The sequence below is a fragment of the Oreochromis aureus genome, linkage group 1, assembly GCF_013358895.1.
Source record: "Oreochromis aureus strain Israel breed Guangdong linkage group 1, ZZ_aureus, whole genome shotgun sequence".
NCBI classification, from domain to species: domain Eukaryota; kingdom Metazoa; phylum Chordata; class Actinopteri; order Cichliformes; family Cichlidae; genus Oreochromis; species Oreochromis aureus.
Genome location: NC_052942.1, coordinates 12153727 through 12161384, shown reverse-complemented (window position 1 = coordinate 12161384; position 7658 = coordinate 12153727).

Sequence of the window (7658 nt, the reverse complement as noted above, 5' to 3'; positions counted from 1 at the left end):
AGCAGGCAAATACAAGTCTCTGCCAGCTTCAGGACAGAAAACATGAAAATTGTTTTGTTTGTTTAATACCTGAAACAACAAAATAAATTACAATTAACCACAATTGTAACATGATTGCAAAAAAAAATGTTTTTCTGAATCTGTTGCTGTTTGGGGCCCTGCCACAGACTGGCGACCTGTCCAGGGTGTACACCGCCTCTCGCCCTATGACAGCTGGGATAGGCTCCAGCGCCCCCCGCGACCCTGAAAAGGATAAGCGGAAGCGAATGGATGGATGGATGTTGCTGTTTGGACGTAATGATATTTAAAGAGAGCCTGTTTTATTAATATTATTAGAATAAGACGTATTCCTCTGGTGTTTTTAATCAGTCGTGGAGCTTGCATCTGGGTCTGACTGGATGACAAGGACAGGATGTAAATATGGATTTTTCCTCCGGCTCAGCACAGAGCGGAACATTGCTGTGAACCAAGTGTCAGGTCAACATGGTTGCTGCTTGTCTGTCTCTCTTCTTTGTGGTTGTTTTCCATCGTAGCGCAGCCGTGACTGGAGACTGTGAGTGCAGAGAAGTGATTGTGTTGGCAGTCGCCGCTCTGGTTATTTGAGTCAGTATACCACATGCATCACCGCGTGGAAACACAGATATTAGAGTTTTATTTGTGTACAGGAGAAGCTGGTTTCCACTGTAAAGGGACCAGACTTTAACAGGAGGAGTATATGACCCAGTTTGGTATCAAAATATTGAGCTCTGTTTTTACCACCTAATGTGCTTTATTTGTATGAACTTGAGTTTACCGCTGCAGCTGTGCGCTTGCATCTTTCAGACGCTGATCAGTAAGCTACACAAGATATCTGAATCTCTATCTTTATCTCTCCATATAGCTATAGATATGGATAGTGTGTCTTTATTTTTACTCCATTTCCTCAGATTTGACCAGATAAAGGTTTGAGGACAAGTGATGCAAGATCTTTATTTTTTCTTCCTGTGTTTGAGTTTTCAAGCTCAAACATGGAAGAACTTGGTAGTAATTGTCAAACTGATGAATAAGAGACATGAATAAGTCATTTTTTTATGTGTGTTTTTTTTTCTGCCATGTCAAATTTCCCATGTGGCACAGCCATGACTGAAGTGAACAATTCTAATATTCTTTTATTGTTGCCATTTATCTTCCTAACTGAGCCCGTTATTAGACTTACAGAATACCGTTTTTCCAGAGAGTAATCATTTATGGAGCTTAATATAAAAATGTGGAAAAAAATCATGCGAGTAATACAGCTAAAGTTTCTGGTTTTGATTTTCTTTTTTAAAAAACTTCTGTTTTTCATGTTTTTATTACACAGAATCATTCTGAAAGGTACAAATATCGCCTCTGTGTCTTAATCCTTTGTGCTGTTATTGCTCTGGCATGATCTCAGTTTCGTTCAGACGGTTCAAGTCTTATCCAGCATAACCATCGTCTCGAGGGCAGATAGTTGAAGACAGATAAAATCTCCTGGCTTTGCTTTATGTGGCCTCACATGCCACCGCTACGACCTGAAATCCAAGCGGATCAGCGTTTGACCCTGAAGACTCTGACAGCAGTGACCATTGATCTGTTTGTGTTCCTTTGGTTTACTTTCACGAGGAAGAATAGCATCTACATGCGCAGCTATTATTGTGAGAGACTGTATGTAGGTTTTTTCATTAGGTGCTTGTTAAACCGTGCATGCCTGAAGTGCCTGCGGTCGTAACTTTTACAAGCCAGCTGATGGCCTGTAAGTTACTGCTCCTGCTCCAGTTATATTTCAGAGCAGCTGTGGAAGATTGCTTTTCCATTCTCATCTGTCTACAATTCAAATGGCCTCTGGAAGTGTCTCAGTAACTAGTGGAAGTTGCACATAAACTTCTCCTGCTCCAGGGAATCGTAAGTTTTGCCATTGTGTTTTATTCGGCTTTTGCAGTGTAACTTAAAATAATTGGCCTAAATAAATGCAGATTTTTTTTTTTTAATACCGATGATATGTTGTGGCTATGGAGTAAGAATGTAGATTATGCTTTATTTTCACTTTTTGCATTTGCATGCAGAGTTTCTTTTTTGTGACTTTTACAGTGTTTTGGACAGTGGCTGGTAGCTGCAGCTGTTTTCAGACTCAGCTGTTGACTGGCTTGTTGTCAGTCTGCTCACACCTGGAAGGCTCGATTCTCATTCTTCCACTACAGAACAATGCTGAAGTTGACTAATACGAAGGGGAAATGTTTATGTCCTTTGTATCCTTAGTATTTACTGTGTAAACTTGATATTTGAGAACTCTGACTATCTGTATCTCATAACTCTCACATGACTTTCTAGGTCTGCAGTTCTGTAACCTCAGCTTGTTACCTTGTAAAGCTAATTGTAATATTGCTTGCAGCTCCTGGTGCACTCCCTCCCCGTCCACTTTCTGGCACGTTTAAGCAGTTTCACAGATATTCATGAGGTCTCAAGTATCAAGATTAGTACCAGCTACTCTGTGGGGTTAAAAATAGTCTACCATTTTTCTTTTCACCCCACTTGAATCCCTTACACACATTTCTTTTATTTCTTTTAATTTTGTCCTATTATCAGAAAACACAAAAATTATTATATACTTTAAACCCATCTGTAATATTTACTTTATTATTGTAATAGGTTGGTATATTTTATCAGAAAGGATAAAAGGGACTCCCTTGTTGACTTTACAATGGCATTATGAATAAACCTAATGCTTTATTTCGGTAAATAAACAATATGCTCCTCTTTGTTTTAACCATTTCCTGTCAGTGAATAGCTCTTGTTTTCCGTGCTCATCAAGGAAGAGAAGCCAGAAAGTCATGCTAATCCTCAATCTTGGCAGATCAACTGATAACACCTCATTTCCATTGCTCTGCTGGTACTCATCCACACATGCGACTAGCAGTTCTCACATAGGTTTTGGTATTTAAGCCACTTCAGCCCGCCTATAGATGCTGCATATCTGCAAGCTGCTTTGCAACCTACTCCCATCGCAGCTCACTACTTTTCATGCTGTGTCTGACTGCCGCCTGTTGTCGACTGGCTGTGTGGCAGGCAGAAGTCAGAATAACTTGCAAAGTTTAAAAAAGAAGTATTGAACGTAAACTAAGTATAATATAATGCACACACATAATATAATGGACACAACTCTGACACAATGAAGAGGAGAAGGAAACTGAGACGATAAATACAAACACAGGATAATGAGGGAAAGGGCAGCAGGTGGGAGGACAGCTGAAACTAATCACAGATAATTAGAAGGGGAAGTAGAATGAATAGAAGAGCTTACCAATATAAAACAGGAAATGGCTGATACTGACAAAGACTAAGACACATGAGCTTGACACAGACAGAAGGAGAGCAGAGACTGGGACAGACTGGACTCAGTAAGTAAATAATATCATCGACCTATCAACGACAAACTCAGAAGCACTGAGAAATAATATCATACTCAAAGGACTAAATATAAGAGTTGAACATAAATCACTTCTCAAATTCAAAAAAACTCAAATGACAAAGTTGCATCAGGCTTGTGAGAGCCAGTTGTTGCTCCACAAAGAAAACGTCATGATACACAGATCAGGCGATGAATCAAGAGGTTGGAGTATGCTGGGAAGATTAAGACAATCGCTGCAGTTTCCGGAGACAGCAGCGATTTAGAAAGTTAAGATGCTTTAGGGAAGGTCACACAATTCCTCCTACTTTAACAAGGTAAGTATCTGACATTTTTAAGGTCGCTCATAAGCTGACCTGTTAGACTGGATGTAAGATGATTGATCAGTTTCTTAGGAAGTGTGCTCAGCCTTTAATATATTATAGTGAATTCACGTCCCGAAGGCTTGTGTGATTGCTTGATCTCTCATTTGTTTAAAAAAATTAGATTTACTAATGAACCTTTGATGGTTACGATCATTTTTCACTTTGCTTGATTTACGAGGGTTTCTGAATGAAGCTGAGACTGCTCATTTAGAAAACACGTTTTGCACCTGTCTAATACAAGCTGCTTTGGGAATTGTAATAAATCAGAAATTCCTCACAGATCAATTTACAAATTTGTATGCAGCGCCACTTGCATCTAGATGAAATGTTGCAGACACTGAGAGTTCAATCACAAACCCATCAATTTTCTTTAAAGTTTCAACTTGTTTTGAGGAGTAAAACTAACAGCATTAAAATTTAAGCCCACTTTGTATCCCAGTGATTATGCAGCTTGCACGCAGCTCTCTGTGGGGGTTCTTATGTGATTTTAAAACCCTGAAAAAAAAAGCTCAGCACATGAAAGTAATGTGGTTTGTCCCCAATACAAGAAATCTGGTTTAGAGATGATCCATTTTACTGCAGTGTGACTTTTTCCTGAATGAAACGAGAAAGGTGTGGGGATTTGGTGCTTTCTGAAGCTACTGGGATGCCCAGCAAGCAGTTCTGATGAAGCAATAATACACTCCAAACCACCAATTAATTGTTCTGTCAACCAAGTAAAGCCTGATATCTTATTCTTCTGTTCGATGTAGCCCAAAAACAAATCAGTGAAGCTCTCCTTTTAAACTGGGCAGGCTGATTCTGGTGTTCTAGATAGAGCAGCAAATGTGTATAACATAGCTCCTGATAAAAGCACAATATATTCATGTCACTGTAAGGTTTGTTATACAACCCCATGGCAAATTACGTTACACATATTTGTCTTCCTCTTGTTCTTCTTCTTCCAGCTGCTTCCTTTAAGGGTCGCCACAGTGGATCATCTGCCTCCATCTCACCCTATCTCTAGCATCCTCCTTGGTCACACCAACCCTCTGCATGTCCTCCTTCATTACATCCATGATTCTTCTCTGAGGTCTTCATCTCTTCTTGCTCCCTGGCAGCTCCATCTTCAACACCTTTTGTTCAGTATATCCACTCTCCCTCCTTTGCGCATGTCCAAACCATCTCAGCCTGGCCTGTCTAACTTGGTCTCCAGGCTGCACGACCTCACCTATCCCTCTGATATATTCATTTCTAGTCTTGTCCATCCTGCTCACAAATCTTCTACTTTGCCACGTCCAGCTCTGCCTCTTTTTTTCTCTAAGTCTTAGTCAGCGCCACCGTCTCCAAACAATACATCATAGCAGGTCTCAGGACCATCCTGTAAACCTTCCCTTTCACCCTCGCTGTTATCCTTCTTCCACAAATCCCCCCTGAGACTGATCTCTACCTGCTCCACCCTGCCTGCGCTCTCTGCTTCACCTCACATGTGCATTGTCTATTGCCTTTGATGGCTGATCCCAGGTATTTAAACTCAGATTAAAACAAATATCCTGTATATTCATGGCATATTTTTAATACGTCACTTGTATTAAATGGTCTTGATGTTGTGACAGATTCAGGAGGGTGAGTCAGAAAGTTTTGACACATGGATGAATTGAAGGGTGATAAATGGAAGGAAAAATATGAAACCATGAATCATATTGTGATTACCTTTATCCTATCCTGAAACCATTTTCATCCCTATGGCAATGGTCTTTTTAAGGATAATAAATCTGACAAACATAAGGAATTTTCCAACTTAGGGATAAATAAAGCGCATTATTATCTTTATCTTTAATACCCTCATCAACAGAGCAGAAGGTATGAAAATGATGCTTTGATCCAGCTGAACACCCATTACAGATTTGGACTCATGTATTAGACATCATCAAAACTCCATCCCTCCAGAAAAGCTGCAGAGACTTTATCTTATCAGCTATCTCTATTTTTTGTGCGAATCTATTAGTGAGATTGAAGGCTGAAATAAGGAACCATGTAATCTTTTGCTTGCTCACTTTGTACTCGTGGTTTTTTATTAGGCTTCAGTTATTATGCTTTAGTTTTGCATTTACATATACAGTGTGGAACTTCTTGTTTTTTATGATCTGAAACCTTTATGTTATAACACATAAGGAGAATTCACAACCTCTGCAGCGACTGCGAGCAGTAACCAGAGATGAGATGTATTTGCTTATCACCGCTCTATATATTCCATACCTCTAGCTGAGGCGTCCTTGAAAAGGAATTGAACCTCTAATCAGTGGAGTGCCCTCACCAGCAGCGGGGAAAAAACGATTTTTTCTTGTGAGACATTAAAGAGGCATGGCAGTTTAAACGCAAGATGTCTAATGTGTCATTATTCATGATGAAAGGATGAAGGACAGCTCCACTTGCGTAGTAAGTGTGAATTTTCTCCAAGTCTGCAGTTCCCCACAGCGCTGTGGGGTGTTTTAATGTATTTTCAGCTCACTGTTTTACTTTATATCCTGTGACTTTACTGCTTTGGTTCATTGCTACTCTTCTTATTAACCCACTGTATGCTCCCAGATCCAACAACAGAGAAATAAAATGTGCAACTAGCTGGTGAACAGTGGTCTGTGTGAAGTGAATCAGTAAACAAGCAATAGCTTTACCAAGTGGCCAAAGAGTCCACCCTTAACTTCATATAGCGCATATACTGACCACGTCAAGGTCCAGATATGAAACTTCTCAGTATTTCTGAGTAGTTCTATGAGTTAGTGCCTGTCACAGTAACTTTGAGATCACAGCAACAAGGGATCCCGAGCAGAGACTTGAAAGCAGCAGGACGTGTTAATCAGTTTCATCAAGCAGACATAAAAGGCTGTAATCACAAGTTATTGGCAAAACAGAGAAGATCAAGATTTAATTTGTTACACCCCAGTTCAGCTTTGCAATTTTGTGAGCAATCGATGAATAAATGCACTGAATCAGACATATTTGGGTTTATGACTCAATTTTCTTTTCCAGTGCATGAAAAGCACTTCCTCCTTGGTGTTCAAATTTAGGTGGCTGTTATTCCTTCCAATAAGACATGTTTATGGTGCGGGATAAATTGCTCAGCCTCCTGTGGATACATGTCTGTGATCGAGGACAACAAACAAAGGATTTCCCAGCGGAGTGCTGATCCGGCTGTAAAGAAGAAGAAGACAAAAAAGGAAGATTCTGAGCCAGAGAGGAAAATAAGACCTCAGTGCTGACACTTCATAGACAATATATTGTGTGCATGCTTTATAGCAGAAGTGGCACAATATTTCTGTCTTGGTAAAATACTGTGGTGGTACTCGACTTGAATAAGTGGAGCCTGGAGATCTGACCTGATTTTACAGTTATAAGGGCTTCAAAGGGAAGCATAAGCCCAAACGGTAAACAGGTCTAATGCTGCATCACCATTTAGTTAAAAACAGTGTAAACAGTGCAAAGCCTCCACATCGACGGCACTAAACTGTGTGTGGGATTTTTCTGATCGTTTTTAGGTGGTATGTACTTTTGGGGTTGTGTTCCTCGTCAGCTAAACCTTTTTTGTTTGTAAAACATTCACATGCCTGTTTTTAGAAGTCAGTGGGATTTGTGGGAAACAGGTTTAGACAGTCTTCATAGGAACTAGAATAGAAGTTTTAGAGCCTGCCACACTTGTGCCTCTACTATAGGTTTGAAGCTGGACTTAGAAAAGATGGGCATAGCTATTTTGACATCACCAGTTAGCTTGGGAAACACCATTACCAAGACTTAGGAATAATTAAAGCAATAAGAAGACTTCCAGATGAAGGAAATTCTCATCTTTGAACATTAAAAGACGACTTCAGGAACCGGTGGACCGTGTGACAGTAGCTACAACCATCTTTTGTACC